A 26,556-nucleotide genomic window follows, 5' to 3' on the forward strand; every position below is an offset into this window, starting at 1 on the left:
TCTGATCGGGACTACTCCTTTTACTCGGCCCCGCACAATGCTTACTCCCGCCTCGATTATCTATTTGTGAGTCATAGACATCTCCCTCTACTAATAGATTCCTCAATAGGCTCGATAACCTGGTCTGACCACGCCCCAGTACATATGACCCTCTCAACCCCCCAGGCAGCTCTGGGCCAATGGACCTGGCGCCTTAATGAGCTACTACTACAGGACCAATATTGCAAAGGCGAAATAGAAAAGGCCCTGACAGAGTTTTTCTCTTAACGATACCGACGATGTCTCCAAGGTTACTCTGTGGGAAGCACATAAATGCACCATAAGGGGCAAACTTATACAGCTGGGGACGTTTATGAAGAAACAGAGGTCGGCTCTAATTACTAAACTACTAGAACGACTTCGCCACCTCGAGTCCTCACACAAATTGTCCCTCTCGGAACCCGATTACCTAGAACTAATTGACACCCGCGCCCAATTGAAAAAAACCCTCACAGATAGTATTCAACTCTCTGTCCGCAAATGTAACTCCAAATACTACCAGTGGGGCAACAAACCTGGTCGCCTCCTGGCCCAGGCTCTTAGAGCTCAACGCTCATCTCTGTACATTAACAACATAAAAGACACAGGAGGTTCCCTCCGATTTAAGACTCCAGAAATAGCCGCGTGCTTTAAACAATACTATTCCCTTCTATATAATCTAGAGAACCGAGCCAACAATACAACCACTCCCTATAACTTCCTACAGGCGAAAGCATATTTAGAAAAGGTTTCCTACCCTGTTCTGGCGCCCGCGGATAGAGAGGCACTAGAGCAACCCTTTACCCAGCTAGAGCTGGACGACGCCCTGGCCTCGACACCCTCTGGCAAGACCCCGGGGCCGGACGGCTTCACGCTCACATACTATAAGCAATTCAAAGACCTTCTCTCCTCCTACCTTCTCCAGGCCTTTAACTCCATCTCCGCAGACACCCATTTTTCAAGCCAATCCCTGGAGGCCCACATCTCTGTTCTGCCTAAGCCCAGTAAAGACCCCTCGGTGTGCTCCAGCTATAGGCCCATATCTCTTTTAAACGTCGATGCCAAGCTGTTTGCAAAATTAATGGCGAATAGACTAAATGCACTCCTGCCCTCGCTGATGCATAACGATCAGGTAGGTTTTGTCCCGAACCGCAAGGCCAAAGACAACACCACCAAGGTCCTGAGCCTAATTCATATAGCTTCCCAGGGGGGTCCCCCCACCGTGTTATTGTCTACCGACGCCGAAAAGGCTTTCGACAGAGTTAGCTGGGGATTCACGAGGTCTGTGTTGGGGCACATCGGACTGGGTCCCCTAGCACTTGGCAGAATTATGGGACTCTACAGAACACCTACAGCCCGAGTCCGAATCAATGGATCCTTATCCGAACCCTTTAGTATAAGTAATGGGACGCGACAGGGTTGCCCACTATCCCCTTTACTCTTTGTCCTCTGTATTGAAGCCTTCGCGAGAGCTATTAGGGCCAATGAGCACATCACAGGCCTGAGAGTTGGAGAAACAGATCACAAACTCTCCCTGTTTGCAGATGACCTGTTGGCCACAATAACACATCTGATCTCCTCCCTCCCCCACTTCATGCAAGAATTGACCCATTTTGGGCAACTCTCCAACTTTAAGATTAACATGTCCAAATCCTGCGCTCTGAACATTTCCACGCCCCCCGACACTGTGACTAAACTTAAACGATCCTTCCCCTTCACTTGGAACACCTCCCACCTGTCCTACCTGGGTATACAGCTGCCGAGAGACCTGACCCGTTTGTTCAATTTGAATTTCGCACCCCTTCTCCGAACACTTAGAGCTGATTATAGCAGATGGTATCTTAAACCACTGTCATGGTTGGGGAAGGTAAATGTCGTGAAAATGAATACTCTCCCCAAGCTACTATACAAATTACAAGCCCTTCCCATACGGATCCCAGACTCCTGGTTCAAGTCCATACAACTCTTGATACAACAATTCATATGGTCCCGGAGACGACCCAGAATTAGTCGATCCACAATGATTCGCCCCACCAGGAGTGGTGGTTTCCAACTACCAGATATTAGAGGCTATTATTGGGCAATTTTGCTTAATAGGGTTCTGGATTGGACGAGGAGTCGCGATACCAAGCAGTGGGTGGCTTTAGAAGGACTCTACATGTAGCAATTCCCAGAGATCTTCCCTTGGCTCCCCTCTCTGCCTAGGCCTCCATCCTCCCACCCAACTATCAACGCAACCCTCTCTTTCTGGAAAAAAGCGCGCAATTGGCCCTCCCTTTCTTCCGCTTTTGGCCCGCTGACCTCTTTTCTAGCAAACCCCGACTTCTTACCCGGCTTAACACCCTCCCACTTTAGCGAATGGGCCCTTGCGGGTCTCTTTAGGTTGGGCCAGTTGGCGACCCCCTCAGGAGTTAAGCAGTTTTCAGAAGTGCGATTGAAATAGGACGTCCCGCAGCGTGACTTCTGGAAATATCTACAGCTTAGACATTTTTTGCATTCCAAGCATAGATATCTCCAGGCTTCAAGGGAACTAACACAGTTTGAGAGGTTGTGTGTTTCCAGGTGTTCCCCCCAGCATACTGTCTCCACACTCTACAAACTGCTACAAAGCACTGATGCTCAAAAACCCACATCTTTCCAGGTGGCCTGGGAGAGGGACCTGGGGATTCAATTGACAGATAAGGATTGGCGGATGATATTACTCAAATCCCACAAAAGCTCAGTATGCATACAAGTTAGGGAAACCCAATATAAACTACTAATGAGATGGTATAGACACCCCTCTCTCCTCCACTTCATGTATCCTGGAGTGACGGACAGATGCTGGAGATGCCTTGGCGCCACCGGCTCCCTAGTGCATATTTGGTGGAGTTGTCCCCTACTTCGCCCTTTTTGGGCTGATGTCGTGTCCATCTCTCAAGATATACTCCATGCCCCGGTCCCTACTGACCCGGCCTTCTGGTTGCTTTCCCACTCCTCCATCCCTCTGGCCCAGCATAAAATTTCATTGCTCCGCCACCTATCTAACGCAGCACGGGCAGTTATCCCCACCCTCTGGAGGTCCCCAACCCCGCCCACGAGAAAACTATGGTTCACTAGGATTAACTACTATATGCACATGGAGAACATTCTCCTGGTCTCTAGAGACAAACTCTCAGAGTTCATGGCCACGTGGCTATCATGGGTAGAATACACCTCCTCCAAAGATTACAAAGACTACATTTATGCAACCAAGTGATTCCGCATCACAATTGATCGATCACAAAGACGGCACTACACCCATCTCTTAGTTTGAAAGCCCCCCCAGTACTGGTCACCTTTTGTTCTTTCCCCCTCCTTTTCTTTACTTTATCCCCCTCTCTTCCCATAACTACCCTACTATTCTCACCCAGATACCACGGTTGTATTCATTGTATAGATATAAAACAGGCGGATACTGTATTGATGCTATAAGATGATGTACCGATGCCTTCACTTGTATAGATCCCCAGGCCTGGGGTAACCCAATACTATGCTACCATAGGCAAAAGTGTACTTTATCTTAATTTTACACATTGTCGCTTTAATGTCTGATCGTGATGTAATCTTTGTATTTTCCTGAATAAAAACAGAATATACAAAAAAAAAAGTAGTGAATGATCTGGTCACTGCTAGATCGAAAGGCCATTACTCACGTCTTATTCTTCTAGCTCTTTCTGCTGCTTTTGACACTGTATGAGAAGAGACTGGTCAACAAACTCTACAATCATTAGGTCTTCAGGACACAGCCCTTTCTTGGTTCTCATCCTACCTATCTAATTGCTCTGTCGGTGTTCTCTTCTCCGATTCAACCTCCTTTTTGCTACCTCTATCAGTTGGAGTACCACAAGGCTCAGTCTTAGCTCCTCTGCTTTTCTCAATCTATACCTCATCTCTTGGCAAACTAATCAGCTCCCTTGGATTCCAGTGTCATTTGTACGCTGATGATACTCAAAACCATCTATCCTCCCCGGATTTGTCGCCATCTGTACTGGCCGTGTCACTGAATGCCTGCCATTTCATCTTGAATGTCATCTTGTCACCTCAAACTCAACATTTCCAAAACTGAATTAAATGATATTCCCACCAGCCAAGAGTAGTTACCAACCTGATATCTCCATAACTGTTGAGAACTCTTCAATCAACCCTACCCCACAAGCTCGCTGCCTAGGTGTCATCCTCGATTCTGAGCTGTCCTTTGTTCCCCACATTCAGTCTGTCTCTAAATCATGTTACGTGCATCTAAAAAACATATCCAAAATACGACCATACCTTACACAAGACACTGCAAAAACTCTAATCCATGCTGTCATTAGCTCCCGCATTGATTATTGCAATAGATTACTGGTCTTCCCAAGAAAAGACTCACCACTACAATCCATTCTGAATGCAGCTGCGAGGCTAATCTTCCTAGCAAGCCGTTCATCATCTGCTGATCCACTCTTGTCAGTCCCTCCATTGGTTGCCAATATTCTATTGTATTCAATATAAAATACTTCTGTCATATAAAGCGTTCCCTAAAAATTCACCTCTTCAGGCAAGCCTATCAAATTCATTAACAACCCACATGACCTTCAGAAGCATTCATATCGAATTACATCCCATCAGGACTGTCTCTGCTCTCTTGCGGGACCGCTATGCTATAGATTGTGCCTATCCTTACTCATTCCCTATAGATTGTAAACGTGCGAGAAGCCTTCCTACCTCTGTCTGTCTGTTACTACCCAGTTTGACTTATTGTTGTTTTTAATTGTAAAGTGCAACGGAATATGCTGCGCTATATAAAAAACTGTAAATAAAGTGCTGGGCGCAATATTCGGGACAACACAGACACTATTGCTGAATAAAACCTTAAGTGTTCAGGAGTTATTGGCAAACAGCTTATGGGCAGACCCAGTAGGCCCCTACTTACTGCATATTTCTGTTTGCGCCTCAGGAGGGTGAGAAAAGAATTCAGGGTTAAGTGCCACTTTCGGGTTTACAATAGCCTGTACCCGACTAGCCCCAGACACACAACGCAACAGCTACAAACGTAAGTGGTGTGCTTAACTGAGCAGGGCCCATAGATTGTAAATATACTGCTAGGCCTCCGGCACGGGTGTGGTTCGTTTTATCGACAGTATCTAGGGTCGACAATGTTTAGGTCGACCACTATAGGTCAACAGTCACTAGGTCGACATGGATGGAAGGTCGAGAGGGTTTCTAGGTCGACAGGTCTAAAGGTCGACATGAGGATTTTTATTTTTTTTGGTGTCGTTTTCTTCGTAAAGTGACCGGGATCCCAAATTAGTGCACTGCGTCCCCTCGCCATGCTTCAGGCATGGTGCCTTCGCTCGGCACACTTTACCGTTCCAATCGTAGTCCACGTGGATCGTTAAGTATGAAAAAATATAAAAAATGTGAAAAACTCATGTCGACCTTTAGACCTGTCGACCTAGCACGTCGACCTAGAAACCCTGTCGACCTTCCATCCATGTCGACCTAGTGACTGTCAACCTAAACATTGTCGACCTAGACACTGTCGATCTTCAGACCGGATCCCTGCTGGTTTCCCACATGCCACCACTGAGTATAAAGGGGGAGATTCAAATGTTAGAAAAGTCAGTTGGGAGTCTGTTTTTTCCTATCTAATAGACAGGAAAAAATAAGATTTTACTCACCGGTAAATCTATTTCTCGTAGTCCGTAGTGGATGCTGGGGACTCCGTAAGGACCATGGGGAATAAACGGGCTCCGCAGGAGACAGGGCACTCTAAGAAAGAATTAGGACTACTGGTGTGCACTGGCTCCTCCCTCTATGCCCCTCCTCCAGACCTCAGTTAAGGAAACTGTGCCCGAAAGAGCTGACATTACAAGGAAAGGATTTTGGAATCCAGGGTAAGACTCATACCAGCCACACCAATCACACCGTATAACTTGTGATAACTTTACCCAGTTAACAGTATAAACTACAACAGAGCATCAGACAACCTGATGCAAACATAACATAACCCTTAGTTAAGCAATAACTATATACAAGTATTGCAGAAGAAGTCCGCACTTGGGACGGGCGCCCAGCATCCACTACGGACTACGAGAAATAGATTTACCGGTGAGTAAAAATAGGATTTTGGTACTTACCAGGTAAATCCTTTTCTTTGAATCCATAGGGGGCACTGGAGTACTCTTGGGATATGGACGGGCGGAGCCGAACAAAGGCACTGAATATTCAAATTTAGGACCCTCCCACCCCTCCATATCCCCGAGTACCTCAGTGTACTGTCTCAGTGTTTTTTACTGAGCGAACAGGAACGATATAGAGAGGTTGACAATGGAGAATACCTATAACATAACGGACAACAACAATGTTGACCCATAACCTTACTGTCAACTAAACAGTTGACACCATAACCGATAGAACTTTATAATTTGAACCAATCGGTGAAAATGTGTTACCATAAGCTCCTCTGAGCTTAATATCAATCAAGTAAAACTTGTTACCCTAAGCTCCCTTGAGCTTAAAACAACCCAGGTAAAACTGCTCTGGGTGGGCGTCCAGTGCCCCCTATGGATTCAAAGAAAAGGATTTACCTGGTAAGTACCAAAATCCTATTTTCTTTATCATCCACTAGGGGTCACTGGAGTACTCTTGGGACGTACCAAAGCTTCCCTCGTGGGCGGGAGAGCTGTTTGATACTTGTAACAGTAGGCAGCCCAAAGCTAGATGCTGATGGCGCCACCATTTATAACGTGTAAACGTGCACAAACATGGTGCACATGAAGGCTATATAGCCGCGTTTTAGACACTCCACGACCCACTGGGTCTGACATTCCCACAGACCTGTGGGATGAGCTATTACTGACGCAGGCGATTGTAACTTAGCCTTAAAGTAAACCTGACTTGTAGTCATTATTATTACCCAACTGGATAATGTCTGCTAAGAAACTGGCTAACCCCAGTTGGCAGTATCATAGAGAACAAACAACGTATTCATATCACGTACTGTTGACGTTCGGGACATATATAAACGCGTAATGCGTGTACCACATACAGAATTCTAGAATGTGCTGTCCACACAGGAAACCCCTATTGGTATATTGATGTGAAGAATACGAAAGCGTGATTCGTCCGAAGATCTGCTTTGTCATGAGAAAACTCAAATACGGTGGCTTGGAATACAAGGCACCCAAATATGAAAACAAAACCCTTGCCGAAGCCAAGGCTATAAGAAAATTGTTTTCCAAAGTGAGAAACTTAATTCCCATTTGTTGAAAGGGTTCAAAATATGAAAACTGTAAGAAATCTGAACCCAACTTCAAGTCGCCTGGCGCTGTAGGTGGGATAAATAGAGTGTGAACTTTGATGACACCTTGTAGAAAGATGTGTACAGACGCCAATAGAGGCAAACGTCTTTGACAATAAGTTTATCACACAGATACCTGCACTCTTCGTGCAGATCAACGCAGTTTTCCATCCCACCCCGTTTAACAGAATACGGGTTACTTGAAGGATGATGTTGGAAACTTCCGAGGTTTACCACCTATGTAAGCACACGAAATTTTGTAAAAATGAGCTGCCTTAAACGGCTTACTATTTCGTAACATGGTTAGTATAACCGATACTGTAATGCTCAATTTCTTAAGAGGGCGTTTGCACCCTCACCCCGTCAACCGCAGCTGCGGTACATAGATAATAGGTACATAGGTAACTATGGGTAAACTAACGTTCCCTGATGTAACAGGTTGGACGTATTATGAGCGGGCCAAGATCGTGTGCAAGTATTCCTTGAAAATTCGAGAAGCAAACTTCTCCGAAACCCATGAGCTACCACCAGTATGACTGTGACAAACTGTCTTATGAGCCGTTTTGACAACGGAGAGAGCAGCGGAAACTGGTGGAGCCAGATACACGATGCTGAATGACCACATGAATGTGAGCGACTCCACCGCCACTGCCCTTGTGATCTGTTTTGTACACATACTGAGCTTTTGTAATTGTGGCGAGATGCCATCATGTATACTTGAGGGTAACCCCCTTCTGTGGACTCACATATGAAACACCTCTGGATTTAATGTCCAGTTTTCAGGATCCAAATCCTGACGGGTGAGATCCTCTGTCTAACAGATGTCCACTCACGTAATGTGACATTTTCACATAATGGTGTTCTAAGCCATTGAGGATTTGAGTCACATGCCGCATTACCATGCTGCTTCTTGGTTCTCACTGGTTGTTGTGTATGCAACTGCCGTTGCCTTGTTTGACTGCTTAAGGCCAGCGTGAGACAGGCATCAAACATTTACCTGAAACTCATGGTTGTTCCTCTCCACAGAAATCTTTAGTAAAAGGCAAAAGATTTATTCGTTCTGAAGAGAAACCAGAGTATATACCTGGTCAGACTGAAAGCGAATCATGTATTGCATTGTAAAATGCACAGAGTTCTAGGACCTTTATCGACAGCAATCTGTCGTGTTTTAGAACCTTTGTTGCTGATTTTAACTACAAATCCTGACCCTCTGCGACTGTCGTCCAGAGTATATGCACCCTTTTCCCTCTGTGGGAAACGCGAGTGAAGGGTGGCGAACTAAATTGAAAACACATCTTTATTCTTAATAGGTGAATACACCAATGTACCGCTAGTGTGCGTGTTTTGCACTAATTACTAGACGTACATTTGTTATTGCTGGTGTAGTAGGTAAAAGTCTTTGATTTATAATCTTACCTAGGAATTGACATCGTTTAGACGGAATTAGATGCGATTGTTTTCGAACTTGATCTGCTACCGCAGTATACCTTAGTAGCGCAAGTTAGAGGAACTTTGTTGAGACAGAGTTCTTATGAGCAGATCATCTAAGGTAGAGAAACTCTGTTGAGACAGAGTTCTTATGTGAGATGAGCTATCATCCCCAACATAACTTTGGTAAATACCCGAGGCGATAAGCAACGGTAGACCCGAAATGGATAATGGTTGTGGCGATTTGCAAACGCTAGAACCCGTGAAGATCAAACCGGAATGGGTAAATACGCATTGTGAAGATCAAGTGCCATTATGCCACTTTGTGCTCCAATAAACAAATACTAACCGCAGAAAATTCATTTTCCCACTGCAGTAAGTGACCTGCTGATTGAGATTGCGACAGAGCCGTCTGGTTTTGCTCAAACAGAGGGAATATGTAACCCTGACTCTGTTGGTATACTACTGCTTGGATTATAAAGACAGCTGAAACCCAGCAGAGACTAAATGGCAACCTGCCAAACCGGTCGACAGAGCCAGTATTGTCCTTTAATCTGTAAATAGCTGAGACATCCATGAATTGAAGTCTGGAAACCCCTCAAAGTAACATGTAAAGACGCGCTTCCACAATTGGAAAAGAGGTCATCAAACCACTGGCTTGCTGACTGTAGCGTCCTGACGTTACAAGGCGTGACTGTTTTGTACACCCGCCTTTGAAAAACGGAAGTCTAAAGGGATTAAACGCCGGTACCAGTATTCCGTTTTGATACTGGATGCGGTAATGGCTGAATATCAAATTTAGGACCAACCAAGCTCTGTCCTAGTCGTGCTGAACTAGCTACGATGAAAAACAGGCGTTAGTAGAGGCTTTACAGATATACTCTGCAGCTTCTTTTAACAGTGATCTCATAGTTTCCATACCTAGAGACTAATGACCCAAATGTATCCTGGGTCTTTAAAATGTTTAACACAGACGCATTTGCCAATGGCGGATCGCGTTATTTTGAAACGATTAAATAGTGGTCAAAGTCCACTAATATTTTCTAAAAAACAAATGGAGGCCTTGACTCACTGGTTTTTAGCAATGTATGTTGCCCAAAACCCCCGCACTATATAAGTGCTGGTGTAATGCACCCTTCTCACTCGAAGTTTCTGCATCAACCCTGGTACCCAAAGGAACTTGGCCCTTTGAAAAGACTATCTTTAGTTATAGCAGGCGGAGTACTTCCGAGACTCCGATATTACCGCTGTTTTAATTTGAATTGCCAATGCTTAACATAGGACCGTTAAAAATTATTTTTAGTCTGCGCTAGAGCCTTACTAGCTATGCAGACTGACACCACAATAGGCAACAGACAGACACTTGCACTACTTGTTGAAGTTCTTTTGTGTCATATATATATTTTTGTTGCTGAAAAGCATATTAAGGCCAGCCGTAGCCAGGCTATGAAACACATGGTTATTTCTCTCTACGGACATCTTTAGCAACAGGCGAAAGATTTATTAGATCTGAAGAGAAACCAGAGTATTCTTTATGTGAAAAGCAGTTCACATGTGCAATCCGAACTACATTCCCACTAACACCCCCTTTGCCTCTGGTGGCTTAGAGATGTAGGGCAGGAATGTTCTAGAATTATAAACTGGAAGAAACTGTAATGATTAAAAAATGGCCCCCATGCCATGCATACACTGAAAAGCACAGGACCTGCTGCAGTGTTAATATATATAGACATAATAGCCTATTATACAGGTAATATAGGCTTAATAGCCTATTAAAGTGTGATAATCACATTCCAGTTAATAGAACACTTATGACATCAAATGGCAGCCTACAGAAACAGGAAGCATGCCATCCATACAATTAGAAACATATTTTAGGACATGCTCTGTGAAAACTATGTCTTATTAACCCATGCAGCCTTGGTGCTGTTGCTATGGGTATTTACTCCCCCTTACCCCCGGTAGTCTCCCCTATGTTACCTGCAGCGGGAACGGGTGCAGGGAGAGCAGGGGAGCGCTGTGTATAGCGCCGGGGAGCCGTCCGGAAGAGCGGGCGGCGCCATGTATCATCAGCGTGCGGTGTCAGCGCTGGAAGAGCGGCCGGCGTCTGTGAGTGACGTGCGGCCGCTCTGTGCATGTTAGAAAGCGGGTACTTACTGTGGCTCGGGCGGCGCCTGTCCTACCTCGGTGCCGGGTAATCAGCGCTGGGAGAGCGGCCGGCGTCTCTGAGTGACGTGCGGCCGCTCTGAGCTTCCAGCGTAGTTAAGCGGGGCATATCAGCGGCGGCTTCAGCGGCGGCAAACCCCCACACAGCAGGGCGGCAGCGTGAGCTGACCGCCCTGACACCCCACCATTAGGACATGTGCCGCACCTCCTGTACGCTCCGTCCAGCTTGTGACGGGGCTTTCATCCTGGCTGTGACGGGGCTTTCTGTAAGCTCCGTCCAGTGTCAGACTGACTTCCATAGCGGCTGGGCATAGTGCGTATGAGCTCCCCCTGCTGTGCAGCCGGACGGAGCTCCGTATGCGCAGGAGGCATTAACCCCTACATAGCGGGGCGGCAGCCTGCGCTGACCGCCCCGTTTCCCCCAGCCTACCTTTCTGATCATGGCTGACGACTGCCTGTAGTCTTGGCTGTGGCGGGGCTTTTTATGTGTAAGCTCCGTCCAGCTCCAGTCAGCTTCCAGTAATCTATGGCTGCGACGGCTTCTTTGTGCAAGCCCGTCCAGCTTTTCCTGGCTGCTCTTTGTAGAAGCAGTGGGCTGTCTGTGGCTGTGAGGGTGCTCTTCGTGAGGACCGACACGCCATGCTGTCTGTGGCTGTGAGGGTGCTCTTTGTGAGGACCGACACGCCATGCGCTGCCCGTGCAGCGGCACTATCCCGGACCCATGTTTTTCCAGAAACTGGGAAGGGATGTGCTAAGTGTAAAAATAAAAATTAAAAATAAAAATTAAAAATAAAAATCCAAGTGTGGCTATACCACAAGCCGATGTTCGTGCTGTGAGCACCGAAAAAACACTGAGACAGTACACTGAGGTACTCGGGGATATGGAGGGGTGGGAGGGTCCTAAATTTGAATATTCAGTGCCTTTGTTCGGCTCCGCCCGTCCATATCCCAAGAGTACTCCAGTGACCCCTAGTGGATGATAAAGAAATCTTATTTTCTCTAACGTCCTAGTGGATGCTGGGGTCTCCGTAAGGACCATGGGGATTATACCAAAGCTCCCAAACGGGCGGGAGAGTGCGGATGACTCTGCAGCACCAAATGAGCAAACACAAGGTCCTCCTCAGCCAGGGTATCAAACTTGTAGAATTTTGCAAACGTGTTTGAACCTGACCAAGTAGCTGCTCTGCAAAGCTGTAATGCCGAGACCCCTCGGGCAGCCGCCCAAGAAGAGCCCACCTTCCTTGTGGAATGGGCTTTAACAGATTATGGATGCGGCAATCCCGCCGCAGAATGAGCCTGCTGAATCGTGTTACAGATCCAGCGAGCAATAGTTTGCTTTGAAGCAGGAGCACCCAGCTTGTTGGATGCATACAGGATAAACAGCGAGTCAGTTTTCCTGATACCAGCCGTCCTGGCTACATAAATCTTCAAGGCCCTGACTACATCTAGTAACTTGGAATCCTCCAAGTCACGAGTAGCCGCAGGCACCACAATAGGTTGGTTCAAATGAAAAGATGACACCACCTTCGGCAGAAATTGCGGACGAGTCCGTAATTCTGCTCTGTCTATATGGAAAACCAGATAGGGGCTTTTACATGACAAAGCCGCCAATTCTGACACACGCCTAGCCGACGCTAAGGCCAACAGCATGACCACTTTCCATGTGAGATACTTTAGCTCCACGGTCTTAAGTGGCTCAAACCAGTGAGATTTCAGGAAACCCAAGACCACGTTAAGATCCCAAGGTGCCACAAAAGGGGGCTGAATATGCAGCACTCCCTTAACAAACGTCTGAACCTCAGGCAGTGAAGCCAGTTCCTTTTGAAAGAAAATGGATAGGGCCGAAATCTGGACCTTTATGGACCCTAATTTTAAGCCCATAGTCACTCCCGACTGTAGGAAGTGAAGGAACCAGCCCAGCTGGAATTCCTCTGTAGGGGCCTTCCTGGCCTCACACCAAGCAACATATTTTCGCCATATGCGGTGATAATGTTTTGCTGTCACGTCCTTCCTAGCCTTTATCAGCGTAGGAATAACTTCATCCGGAATGCCTTTTTCCGCTAGGATCCGGCGTTCAACCGCCATGCCGTCAAACGCAGCCGCGGTAAGTCTTGGAACAGACAGGGCCCCTGTTGCAACAGATCCTGTCTGAGAGGCAGAAGCCATAGGTCCTCTGTGAGCATTTCTTGCAGTTCCGGGTACCAAGTCCTTCTTGGCCAATCCGGAACAATGAGTATTGTTCTCACTCCTCTTTTTCTTATGATTCTCAGCACCTTGGGTATGAGAGGAAGAGGAGGAAACACAGACCGACTGGAACCCCCACGGTGTTACCAGTGCGTCCACAGCTATCGCCTGAGGGTCTCTTGACCTGGCGCAATACCTCTGTAGCTTTTTGTTGAGGCGGGATGCCATCATGTCCACCTGTGGCAGTTCCCATCGATTTGTAATCTGTGTGAAGACTTCTTGATGAAGTCCCCACTCTCCCGGGTGGAGGTCGTGCCTGCTGGGGAAGTCTGCTTCCCAGTTGTCCACTCGCGGAATGAACACTGCTGACGTGATTCTCCGCCCAACGAAGAATTCTGGTGGCTTCCGCCATCGCCACCATGCTTCCTGTGCCGCCCTGGCGGTTTACATGAGCCACTGTGGTGATGTTGTCTGACTGAATCAGCACCGTTTGGTTGCGAAGCAGAGGCTCCGCTTGACTCAGGGCGTTGTATATGGCCCTTAGTTTCAGGATATTGATGTGCAGACAAGCCTCCTGACTTGACCACAGCCCTTGGAAGTTTCTTCCCCGAGTGACTGCCCCCCATCCTCGGAGGCTTGCATCCGTGGTCACCAGGACCCAGTCCTGTATGCCGAACCTGCGGCCCTCGAGAAGGTGAGCACTCTGCAGCCACCACAGAAGAGACACCCTGGCCCTGGGGAATAGGGTGATCAGCCGATGCATCTGAAGATGCGATCCGGACCACTTGTCCAACAGATCCCACTGAAAGTTCCTTGCATGGAACCTGCCGAAGGGAATGGCTTCGTATGACGCCACCATCTTTCCCAGGACTCGCGTGCATTGATGCACAGACACCTGTTTTGGTCTTAAGAGGTCTCTGACCAGAGTCACGAGCTCCTGGGCCTTCTCCTCCGGGAGAAACACCTTCTTCTGGTCTGTGTCCAGAATCATGCCCAGGAAGGGCAGTCTCGTCGTAGGAATCAGCTGCGACTTTGGAATATTCAGAATCCAGCCGTGCTGTTGTAACACCTCCCGAGAGTGTGCTACGCTGATCAGCAACTGCTCTCTGGACCTCGCCTTTATGAGGAGATCGTCCAAGTATGGGATAATTGTGACTCCTTGCTTTCGTAGGAGCACCATCATTTCCGCCATTACCTTGGTAAATATTCTCGGTGCCGTGGACAGACCAAACGGCAACGTCTGGAATTGGTAATGACAGTCCTGTACCACAAATCTGAGGTACTCCTTTATGTCCAGAGACACCATAAAATCCCCCTCTTCCAGGCTTGCAATGACCGCTCTGAGCGATTCCATCTTGAACTTGAACCTTTTCAGGTAAATGTTCAGGGATTTTAAATTCAATATGGGTCTGACCGAACCGTCCGGTTTCGGTACCACACACATTGTGGAATAGTAACCCCTTCCCTGTTGAAGGAGGGGAACCTTTACCACCACCTGCTGGAGATATAATTTGTGAATTGCCGCTAACACTACTTCCCTTTCTATGGGGGAAGCTGGCAGGGCCGATTTGAGGTAACGGTGAGGGGGCATCACTTCGAATTCCAGCTTGTATCCCTGAGACACAATCTGTAAAGCCCAGGGATCCACCTGTGAGCGAACCCACTGGTGGCTGAAATTTCAGAGACGCGCCCCCACCGCTCCTGGCTCCACCTGTGGAGCCCCAGCGTCATGCGGTGGATTTAGTGGAAGCCGGGGAGGACTTCTGTTCCTGGGAACTAGCTGTATTGTGCAGCTTCTTTCCTCTACCCTTGCCTCTGGCAAGAAAGGACGCACCTCTGACTTTCTTGCCTCTTTGCGATCGAAAGGACTGCATTTGGTAATACGGTGCTTTCTTAGGCTGTGAGGGAATATATGGCAAAAAATTTGACTTCCCAGCCGTAGCTGTGGAAACTAGGTCCGAGAGACCGTCCCCAAACAATTCCTCACCCTTGTAAGGTAACACCTCCATGTGCTTTTTTGAGTCGGCATCACCTGTCCATTGCCGAGTCCACAGGACCCTTCTGGCAGAAATTGACATTGCATTTATTCTAGAGCCCAGTAGGCAAATGTCTCTCTGGGCATCCCTCATATATAGGACAGCGTCTTTTATATGCCCCAGGGTCAGTAAAATAGTATCCTTGTCCAAGGTATCCAGTTCCTCAGACAGAGTATCTGTCCATGCTGCTACAGCACTACACATCCAGGCTGACGCAATTGCCGGCCTCAGTAGAGTACCTGAATGTGTATAAACAGACTTCAGGATACCTTCCTGCTTTCTATCCGCAGGATCCTTTAGGGAGGCCGTATCCTGTGACGGCAGGGCCACCTTTTTAGATAAGCGTGTCAAAGCTTTGTATACCCTAGGGAAGGATTCCCAGCGTATCCTGTCCGTTGGCGGGAAAGGATACGCCATAAGTAACCGTTTGGAAATCTGCACTTTCCTATCAGGAGAATCCCAAGCTTTTTCACATAACTCATTTAACTCATGTGAAGGGGGAAACGTCACTTCTTGTCTTTTTTCCCCAAACATATAAACCCTTTTGTCAGGGACAGGGTTTTCCTCTGAGATGTGCAATAAATCCTTCATTGCTATAATCATGTAGCGGATGGCTTTAGCCATTTTATGCTGTAACTTTGCATCATCGCCCTCGACACTGGAGTCAGAATCCGTGTCGATATCTGTGTCAACAATTTGGGATAGTGGGCGCTTCAGAGACCCCGACGGCCTCTGCGCTGTAGGATCAGGCATGGGTTGAGACCCTGACTGTCCCAAAGCTTCAGCTTTATCCAACCTTTTATGCAAGGAATTAACATTATCATTTAAAACCTTCCACATATCCATCCAATCAGGTGTCGGCGCCGTCGGCGGAGACCCCACATTCATCTGCACCTGCTCTGCTTCCACACAGCCTTCCTCGTCAAACATGTCGACACAATCGTACCGACACACCACACACACAGGGGATGCTCTATTTGAGGACAGAACCCCCACAAGGCCTTTTGGAGAGACAGAGAGAGTATGCCAGCACACACCCCAGCGCTATATAACCCAGGAATTACACAGTAACTTAGTGTTTACCCAGTAGCTGCTGTATTTGTGATTATTGCGCTAAATTTATGTGCCCCCCTCTCTTTTTACCCTCTTTCTACGTGATTCTGCAGGGGAGAGCCTGGGGAGCTTCCTCTCAGCGGAGCTGTGGAGAGCAAATGGCGCTGGTGAGTGCTGAGGAAGAAGCCACACCCCCACAGCGGCGGGCTTCTGTCCCGCGATTTTGTGTAAAAATAATGGCGGGGGCTCATGCATATATACAGTGCCCAGCTGTATATATGCCCTATTTTGCCAGGAGGTACTCAATTGCTGCCCAGGGTGCCCCCCCCCCCCTGTGCCCTACAGTGACCGGAGTGTGCGGGTTTAATGTGGGAGCAATGGCGCACAGCTGCAGTGCTGTGCGCTACATCATATGAAGACAGGAGTCTTCTGCCGCCGATTTTGACGTCTTCTTGCTTCTCTCACCGGCTTCAGTCTTCTGGCTCTGCGAGGGGGACGGCGGCGCGGCTCCGGGATCGGACGACCAAGGGTGAGTTCCTGTGTTCGATCCCTCTGGAGCTAATGGTGTCCAATAGCCTAAGAAGCACGACCTATCCGCAGTTAGTAGGTTTGCTTCTCTCCCCTCAGTCCCACGTAGCAGAGAGTCTGTTGCCAGCAGATGTCTCTGAAAATAACAAATCCTAACAAAATACTTTATTAGCAAGCTCAGAAGAGCTCACTAAAATGCACCCAGCTCTGTCCGGGCACAGATTCTAACTGAGGTCTGGAGGAGGGGCATAGAGGGAGGAGCCAGTGCACACCAGTAGTCCTAATTCTTTCTTAGAGTGCCCTGTCTCCTGCGGAGCCCGTCTATTCCCCATGGTCCTTACGGAGTCCCCAGCATCCACTAGGACGTTAGGGAAAACAGACTTCCAACCAACTTTTCAAACATTTGAATCTCCCCCAAAGGAGCCAAACCCCCATGTCTCCTGGAGAGCACAAACCCCAGACCGCACCCACAGTAATGCTTAAAGGCCAGATGCATCATCGCTTGGAAAGTGATAAAATGGTGAGTGATAATGCACCAGTCAGCTCCTGACTGTAATTTTTCAAACACAGCCTGTAACATGACAGTTAGGAGCTGATTGGCTGGCGCTTTATCACTCGTCCATGCTTGATAAATATGGGCATATACTCTCTAAAACATCAGAGTACAGCAGCTGATTGGCTGATACTTTTTCACTCTCTGTGCGGGATGTACTAAAGGGAAAATGCGGTAAAAATAAGAATTTACTTACCGATAATTCTATTTCTCGGAGTCCGTAGTGGATGCTGGGGTTCCTGAAAGGACCATGGGGAATAGCGGCTCCGCAGGAGACAGGGCACAAAAAGTAAAGCTTTAGGATCAGGTGGTGTGCACTGGCTCCTCCCCCTATGACCCTCCTCCAAGCCTCAGTTAGGTACTGTGCCCGGACGAGCGTACACAATAAGGAAGGATTTATGAATCCCGGGTAAGACTCATACCAGCCACACCAATCACACTGTACAACCTGTGATCTGAACCCAGTTAACAGTATGATAACAGCGGAGCCTCTGAAAAGATGGCTCACAACAATAATAACCCGATTTTTGTAACTATGTACAAGTAATACAGATAATCCGCACTTGGGATGGGCGCCCAGCATCCACTACGGACTCCGAGAAATAGAATTATCGGTAAGTAAATTCTTATTTTCTCTATCGTCCTAGTGGATGCTGGGGTTCCTGAAAGGACCATGGGGATTATACCAAAGCTCCCAAACGGGCGGGAGAGTGCGGATGACTCTGCAGCACCGAATGAGAGAACTCCAGGTCCTCCTTAGCCAGGGTATCAAATTTGTAGGATTTTACAAACGTGTTTGCCCCTGACTAAATAGCCGCTCGGCAAAGTTGTAAAGCCGAGACCCCTCGGGCAGCCGCCCAAGATGAGCCCACCTTCCTTGTGGAATGGGCATTTACATATTTTGGCTGTGGCAGGCCTGCCACAGAATGTGCAAGCTGAATTGTATTACACATCCAACTAGCAAAAGTCTGCTTAAAAGCAAGAGCACCCAGTTTGTTGGGTGCATACAGGATAACAGCAAGTCAGTTTTCCTGACTCCAGCAGTCCTGGAACCTATATTTTCAGGGCCCTGACCACATCTAGCAACTTGGAGTCCTCCAAGTCCCTAGTAGGCGCAAGACACCACAATAAGCTGGTTCAGGTGAAACACTGACACCACCTTAGGGAGAGAACTGGGGACGAGTCCGCAGCTCTGCCCTGTCCGAATGGACAAACAGATATGGGCTTTTTTGAGAAAAAAACCACCAATTTGACACTCGCCTGGTCCAGGCCAGGTCCAAGAGCATGTTCACTTTTCATGTGAGATGCTTCAAATCCACAGATTTGACTGGTTTTAAACCAATGTGTTTTGAGGAATCCCAGAACTACGTTGAGATCCCACAGTGCCACTGGAGGCACAAAAGGGGGTTGTATATGCAATACTCCCTTGACAAACTTCTGGACTTCAGGAACTGAAGCCAATTCTTTCTGGAAGAAAAATCGACAGGGCCGAAATTTGAACCTTAATGGACCCCAATTTGAGGCCCATAGACACTCCTGTTTGCAAGAAATGCAGGAATCGACCGAGTTGAAATTTCTTCGTGGGGCCTTCCTGGCCTCACAACACGCAACATATTTTCGCCACATGTGGTGATAATGTTGTGCGTTCACCTCCTTTCTGGCTTTGACCAGGGTAGGAATGACCTCTTCCTGAATGCCTTTTCCCTTAGGATCCGGCGTTCCACCGCCATGCCGTCAAACGCAGCTGCGGTAAGTCTTGGAACAGACATGGTACTTGCTGAAACAAGTCCCTTCTTAGCGGCAGAGGCCATAAGTCCTCTGTGAGCATCTCTTGAAGTTCCGGGTACCAAGTCCTTCTTGGCCAATCCGGAGCCATGAGTATAGTTCTTACTCCTCTACGTCTTATAATTCTCAGTACCTTAGATATGAAAAGCAGAGGATGGAACACATACACCGACTGGTACACCCACGGTGTTACCAGAACGTCCACAGCTATTGCCTGAGGGTCTCTTAACCTGGCGCAATACCTGTCCCGTTTTTTGTTCAGACGGGACGCCATCATGTCCACCTTTGGTAATTCCCAACGGTTTACAATTATGTGGAAAACTTCCCCATGAAGTTCCCACTCTGCCGGGTGGAGGTCGTGCCTACTGAGGAAGTCTGCTTCCCAGTTTCCATTCCCGGAATGAAACACTGCTGACAGTGCTATCACATGATTTTCCGCCCAGCGAAAAGTCCTTGCAGTTTTTGCCACTGCCCTCCTGCTTCTTGTGCCGCCCTGTCTATTTACGTGGGCGACTGCCGTGATGTTTTATCCCACTGGATCAATACCGGCTGACCTTGAAGCAGAGGTCTTGCTAAGCTTAGAGCATTATAAATTTACCCTTAGCTATATTTATGTGGAGAAAAATCTCCAGACTTGATCACACTCCCTGGAAATTTTTTCCTTGTGTGACTGCTCCCCAGCCTCTCGGGCTGGCCTCCGTGGTCACCAACATCCAAAACTGAATGCCGAATCTGCGGCCCTCTAGAAGATGAGCACTCTGTAACCACCACAGGAGAGACACCCTTGTCCTTGGATATAGGGTTATCCGCTGATGCATCTGAAGATGCGATCCGGACCATTTGTCCAGCAGATCCCACTGAAAAGTTCTTGCATGAAATCTGCCGACTGGAATTGCTTCGAAGGAAGTCACCATTTTTTTACCATGGCCCTTGTGCAATGATGCACTGATTTTAGGAGGTTCCTGACTAGCTCGGATAACTCCCTGGCTTTCTCTTCCGGGAGAAACACCTTTTTCTGGACTGTGTCCAGAATCATCCCTAAGCACAGGAGACTTGTTGTCGGGATCAGCTGCGATTTTGGAATATTTAGAATCCACCCCTGCTGTTGTAACAGTATCCGAGATAGTGCTACTCCGACCTCCAACTGTTCCCTGGACTTTGCCCTTATCAGGAGATCGTCCAAGTAAGGGATAATTAAGACGCCTTTTCTTCGAAGAAGAACCATCATTTCGGCCATTACCTTGGTAAAGACCCGGGGTGCCGTAGACAATCCAAACGGCAGCGTCTGAAACGGATAGTGACAGTTCTGTACCACGAACCTGGAGGTACCCTTAGTGATAAGGGCAAATTTGGGACATGGAGGTAAGCATCCCTGATGTCTCGGGACACCAGATAGTCCCCTTCTTCCCGGTTCGTTATCACTGCTCTGAGTGACTCCATCTTGATTTGAACCTTTGTAAGTGTTCAAATTTTTTTAGATTTAGAATAGGTCTCACCTAGCCTTCTGGCTTCAGTACCACAATATAGTGTGGAATAATACCCCCTATTCTTGTTGTAGGAGGGGTAATTTAATTATCACCTGCTGGGAATACAGCTCGTGAATTTTTTCCCATACTGCCTCCTTGTCGGAGGGAGACCTTGGTAAAGCAGACTTCAGGAGCCTGCGCAGGGGAAACGTCTCGACATTCCAAACTGTACCCCTGGGATACTACTTGTAGGATCCAGGGGTCCTGTACGGTCTCAGCGTCATGCTGAGAGCTTGTCAGAAGCGGTGGAACGCTTCTGTTCCTGGGAATGGGCTGCCTGCTGCAGTCTTCTTCCCTTTCCTCTATCCCTGGGCAGATATGACTCTTATAGGGACGAAAGGACTGAAGCTGAAAAGACGGTGTCTTTTTCTGCAGAGATGTGACTTAGGGTAAAAACGGTGGATTTTCCAGCAGTTGCCGTGGCCACCAGGTCCGATGGACCGACCCCAAATAACTCCTCTTCCTTTATACGGCAATACACCTTTGTGCCGTTTGGAATCTGCATCACCTGACCACTGTCGTGTCCATAAACATCTTCTGGCAGATATGGACATCGCACTTACTCTTGATGCCAGAGTGCAAATATCCCTCTGTGCATCTCGCATATATAGAAATACATCCTTTAAATGCTCTATAGTCAATACAATACTGTCCCTGTCAAGGGTATCAATATTTTTAGTCAGGGAATCCGACCAAGCCACCCCAGCTCTGCACATCCAGGCTGAGGCGATCGCTGGTCGCAGTATAACACCAGTATGTGTGTATATACTTTTTATGATATTTTTCCAGCCTCCTGTCAGCTGGCTCCTTGAGGACGGCCCTATCTATAGACGGTACCGCCACTTGTTCTGATAAGCGTGTGAGCGCCTTATCCACCCTAAGAGGTGTTTCCCAACGCGCCCTAACTTCTGGCGGGAAAGGGTATACCGCCCATATTTTCTATCGGGGGGAACCCACGCATCATCACACACTTCATTTAATTTATCTGATTCAGGAAAAACTACGGTAGTTTTTTCACATCCCACATAATACCCTCTTTTGTGGTACTTGTAGTATCAGAAATATGTAACACCTCCTTCATTGCCCTTAACGTGTGGCCCTAATAAGGAATACGTTTGTTTATTCACCGTCGACACTGGATTCAGTGTCCCTGTCTGTGTCTGTGTCGACCGACTAAAGTAAACGGGCGTTTTAAAACCCCTGACGGTGTTTTTGAGACGTCTGGACCGGTACTAATTGTTTGTCGGCCGTCTCATGTCGTCAACCGACCTTGGCGCGTGTTGACATTATCACGTAATTCCCTAAATAAGCCATCCATTCTGGTGTCGACTCCCTAGAGAGTGACATCACCATTACAGGCAATTTGCTCCGCCTCCTCACCAACATCGTCCTCATACATGTCGACACACACGTACCGACACACAGCACACACACAGGGAATGCTCTGATAGAGGACAGGACCTACTAGCCCTTTGGAGAGACAGAGGGAGAGTTTGCCAGCACACACCAAAAACGCTATAATTATATAGGGACAACCTTATATAAGTGTTTTCCCTTATAGCATCTTTTTTATATATTTCTAACGCCAAATTAGTGCCCCCCCTCTCTGTTTTAACCCTGTTTCTGTAGTGCAGTGCAGGGGAGAGCCTGGGAGCCTTCCCTCCAGCCTTTCTGTGAGGGAAAATGGCGCTGTGTGCTGAGGAGATAGGCCCCGCCCCTTTTTCGGCGGCCTCGTCTCCCGCTCTTAACGGATTCTGGCAGGGGTTAAATATCTCCATATAGCCCCCGGAGGCTATATGTGAGGTATTTTTAGCCAAAAAAGGTTTTCATTTGCCTCCCAGGGCGCCCCCCTCCCAGCGCCCTGCACCCTCAGTGACTGCCGTGTGAAGTGTGCTGAGAGGAAAATGGCGCACAGCTGCAGTGCTGTGCGCTACCTTAAGAAGACTGAGGAGTCTTCTGCCGCCGATTCTGGACCTCTTCTCGTTTCAGCATCTGCAAGGGGGCCGGCGGCGAGGCTCCGGTGACCATCCAGGCTGTACCTGTGATCGTCCCTCTGGAGCTAATGTCCAGTAGCCTAAGAAGCCAATCCATCCTGCACGCAGGTGAGTTCACTTCTTCTCCCCTAAGTCCCTCGTTGCAGTGATCCTGTTGCCAGCAGGACTCACTGTAAAATAAAAAACCTAAGCTAAACTTTTCTAAGCAGCTCTTTAGGAGAGCCACCTAGATTGCACCCTTCTCGGCCGGGCACAAAAATCTAACTGAGGCTTGGAGGAGGGTCATAGGGGGAGGAGCCAGTGCACACCACCTGATCCTAAAGCTTTACTTTTTGTGCCCTGTCTCCTGCGGAGCCGCTATTCCCCATGGTCCTTTCAGGAACCCCAGCATCCACTAGGACGATAGAGAAACCCTGTTTTACCGCATTTTCGTATGTACTAACACCCGACCGCCGCGTTTTCGCCCCATAGGGTATCGCCATCTTTTTATGGTGATACCCTATAAAAGCCTATGGGATTCTTACCGCAGCATCCCGCCGCTCCCCCCCGCGCCGCACACGACGACCCTTCTCCCCCGGCATACCTGTGCTGCTGCGGCCCCCCTCCTCCTTCTCCCCCGCAGCACAGCCTTATCTCCTTCGGGCTACAGGGGGAAGGAGGAGGAGCCCGGGGACTCCCTGAACACGTCACCTCCCGGGTCTGGGAGGTGACGGAGACCCGTGCTGACCCCCGCCGACCCCTGCACACATCATCGCGGGGGCCTCCTATACCGCATTGCGATACTAATCGCATATGTTAGTACATATGCGATTAGTATCACTGCGGTAGGCGGCGATGACATATAGTACATCCCGCCCTCTATTTTATCACTTTCCAAGCGATGACGCCTCTAGCCGTATGTAACACACACAGAGTCGTCTCCGTGATCTCTCACAGGGCGGGATGTATTAACATACATCGCCGCCCCTCGCCGGTTACCGCAGCGATGTTGATCGCATATGTACTAACATATGCGATCAAGATCGCGATGCGGTGACGGAGGCCCCCCGCGATACCTGTTAGGTGGTCTGCGGGGGTCTCCGTCACCTCCCCGGGGTCCCCACACTGGCTAGATGCCGGGAAGCAGCAGCAGGCTGCCCCCGGCACCTCCTCCTCCCCCCTGCAGCCGGAAGGACGTCCGGCTGCGTTGCTAGGGGGAGGAGGACACTACCTTCCGGGTCCAGGGCAGCCTGGAGGAAGGTAAGCCAGGGGGAAGAGGGGGCGGCGTCTGTTGCGGCGGTCGGCGAAAAGAAGCCCATAGGCTTCTATAGGGTTTCGCCATCCAGAGATGGCGAAACCCTGGACGCCGAAAACGCTGCGGTAGGGTCTTAGTAAATATGAAAATGCGGTAAAACCCCCGTTTTCGGGGGTTTTACCGCATTTTTGCTTTAGTACATCCCGCCCATTGTAACCCGATGGAGCTGGCTCTCCAGACCCAATCACAACGCTGCAGCCTTCATCCACGCTACTGCTTCCCAGCGCCTGGGAATCCGAGCCTCATCTCCCCCACGTGTCTGCCCGGAGCAGCTCACACTTGAAGACCTGGCCTGCTCTGCCTCGTGGTGCCTCCTCCCCCCGGAGCTCCGCTCACTGTGGGCATCTCACCTCCAGTGCTGGCGGCGGACACCTGGTGCTCAGCGCTCCGCTCTCCCGGGTGCACACTGTTCACCGACACCTTCAGTCCTGCTCCCCTGCTAGCAGCAGACACATGTCCGGCCCCTCCTTCCGGTTGCAGTGAGGCGGAGGAGGCAGCGCTGAGAGCAGAAAGGATATAGATGTGAGACTGCTGCTGCACTCACTGTCCCTGCTCTTCCAACTCCCGCCCCCTCCTCTAGCTTACTTTAAAGAAACATTACAGGTCACTAGCCTAAGCTATATAGTTATTGTGAGTTTATGGCTTTAACAGGAAACCATACTTATAATTTTCTAACACCCAACTACCATTACAGACAAATTATTTTATTAGCAAGTTTTCATGTTGGTGACGCCGCCTGAATAAAATATTATCAGTATAAAAGAGCATGTAAAACAGTATTCCAAAAGGGGGTACGGTACCTTAAAATATTAATACTTTATATGCACTACATTTTTTTTTTACTCAATATATATGTATATATATTAAAAAATAAATTATAAAAATGTGGGTTGTGAATAAAATGCTTGTTTTTTGTCTATTATCAATAATGATTGAAATTTCTGAGCTATGTAATGCAGCAAATTTCAAACATTTAGGGCGAGATTCAATTTTTATCACGGGTCCCCTCACCCTCGCAAGCAGCTATTCAACTGTTGGTGTCGGCGGGCGCAAGAACTTAATTGCAGCTCACTACCCCCGCGGGCAGCGAGCTGATATGAGTGAAAAGTGACCCGTTTGGGCACCCAAACAAGACTTTTCGCACCGCGCTCATTCGTTAAGTCGGGTTTTGCCGTATGCAGCTACACCCGTCTGATTTGGGCACGATAACGGGGGACAATTGAATATCACCACTTGATCACCCGTCAGTTTAGATGGTTGATCGGGCGCAATTAAACAATTGAATTGACCCCTAAGGGTGGTAATTATCAAAGATCAGAGATATAGGGGGTCATTCTGACCCGTCCGCACGCAGTGGTTCTTCGCTGCGGTGCGAACGGGCCGGAAATGCGCTTGCGCGGTGGACGTATTGCGCACGCGCGTCGTTGCCTGGCAACGATCGTCGCCAGCGGCGATCACAAGAAGATGGACAGGCGGGAGGCATTCCGGAGCGGATACTCACCGTTTCCAGGGAGTGGTAAGAAAAACGCAGGCGTGTCCAGGCAAACGGAGGGCAGATGTCTGACGTCAAAGCCGGGACATGCATCGCTGGATCCGTCGCCCAGGGTAAGTAGGTCCAGGGCTAGTCTTGTTTTGTGTGAAATTTTTTTAGCATAGCAGGGCTGCACAAGCGTTCGCAGCCCTGCTATTCTAAAATATAATCCCCCATAGATGATTAATTGATCGCACCATCAGCAAAAAGTTGCTTGGTGCGATCAACTCGGAATGAGGGCCATAGTATCAACTAGTCAGCTCCTGTCTTTTTTTCAAACATGGCATGTAAAATGTAAGGCAGCAGCTGATTGGCTGGTACAATTGTCTGTCTTCGAACTTTGATAATTACCCCCACAACTCCTATATATGTTTTATCTTAATAGATGCATCAAGATGTTTTACTAAATTTAACAGGTATCAGTGGGAATAATAGGATTTTAATTACATACCAGTAAATCCTTTCCTGGTTGTCCTATTTTCTCTAGCATCCATAAGGCATATTGGGGAGACTTAGTAAGATGTGGACGTCCCAAAGCTTCCAGAGTGGGCGGGAATGTGCTGCGACTTCTACAGCACCGCCTGCCCAAACTGGGTATCCCCTTTGGCCAGGGTATCAAACTTGTAGAACTTTACAAAAGAGTTCTACCCCGACCAGGTAGCAGCTCGGCACAGTTGCAAGGCCGAGACTTCACGGGCAGCCGCCCAGGAAGAGCCCACCGATCTTGTAGAGTGGGCCTTCAGAGACTTAGGAATAGGTAAGGCTGCCGATACATAGGCCTGTTGGATAGTAAGCCTAAGCCAACGAGCAATGGACTGCTTTGAAGCAGGACAGACCTTTTTCTGCGCATCATAGAGCACGAACAAGGAATCCGTCTTTCTGATCCGAGCCGTTCGCTTGACATAGATCTTCAAGGCTCTCACAGCATCCAATGCCTCCGGAGGAGCAGAAGTGTCAGAACTGGATGGAACCACAATAGGTCGATTCAGGTGAAACGCAGAGACAACCTTTGACAGGAACTGCTTCCTAGTCCTGAGTTCCACTCTGTCCTCGTAAAAGATCAAGTATGGGCTCTTACACGATAAGGCCCCCAATTCTGAGACACATCTAGCAAAAGCTAGGGCCAGTAATATCACTGTCTTCCTGTTAGGATCTCCTGC

General features: G+C 48.4%; 1 protein-coding gene, 1 non-coding gene and 1 pseudogene across 3 annotated transcripts in view; all 3 read right to left on the reverse strand.

The window, feature by feature from the left end:
- LOC135055639 (nucleolar transcription factor 1-A-like) overlaps positions 1 to 24,427 on the reverse strand; it is a 154,498-nt gene extending 130,071 nt beyond the window's left edge. Inside the window, exons 1-2 of one of the 2 annotated variants that reach the window (XM_063959936.1) lie at positions 24,216 to 24,427; positions 4,406 to 4,509 (exon numbers count right to left, since the gene is read on the reverse strand). The gene's annotated coding sequence lies outside the window, so the exon portion shown is untranslated. The remainder of the gene's footprint in view (positions 1 to 4,405; positions 4,510 to 24,215) is intronic. The other variant, XM_063959935.1, reaches the window with a different exon arrangement.
- Positions 8,284 to 8,398, reverse strand: LOC134899871 (U5 spliceosomal RNA). The gene has a single exon (XR_010173420.1). It is a non-coding gene; the product is annotated as a U5 spliceosomal RNA (small nuclear RNA).
- On the reverse strand, positions 10,190 to 10,275 carry LOC134899950 (U5 spliceosomal RNA; annotated as a pseudogene).
- Positions 24,428 to 26,556: the final 2,129 nt, after the last annotated feature.

This window comes from Pseudophryne corroboree, chromosome 3, assembly GCF_028390025.1.
Source record: "Pseudophryne corroboree isolate aPseCor3 chromosome 3, aPseCor3.hap2, whole genome shotgun sequence".
Taxonomy (NCBI): Eukaryota; Metazoa; Chordata; class Amphibia; order Anura; family Myobatrachidae; genus Pseudophryne; species Pseudophryne corroboree.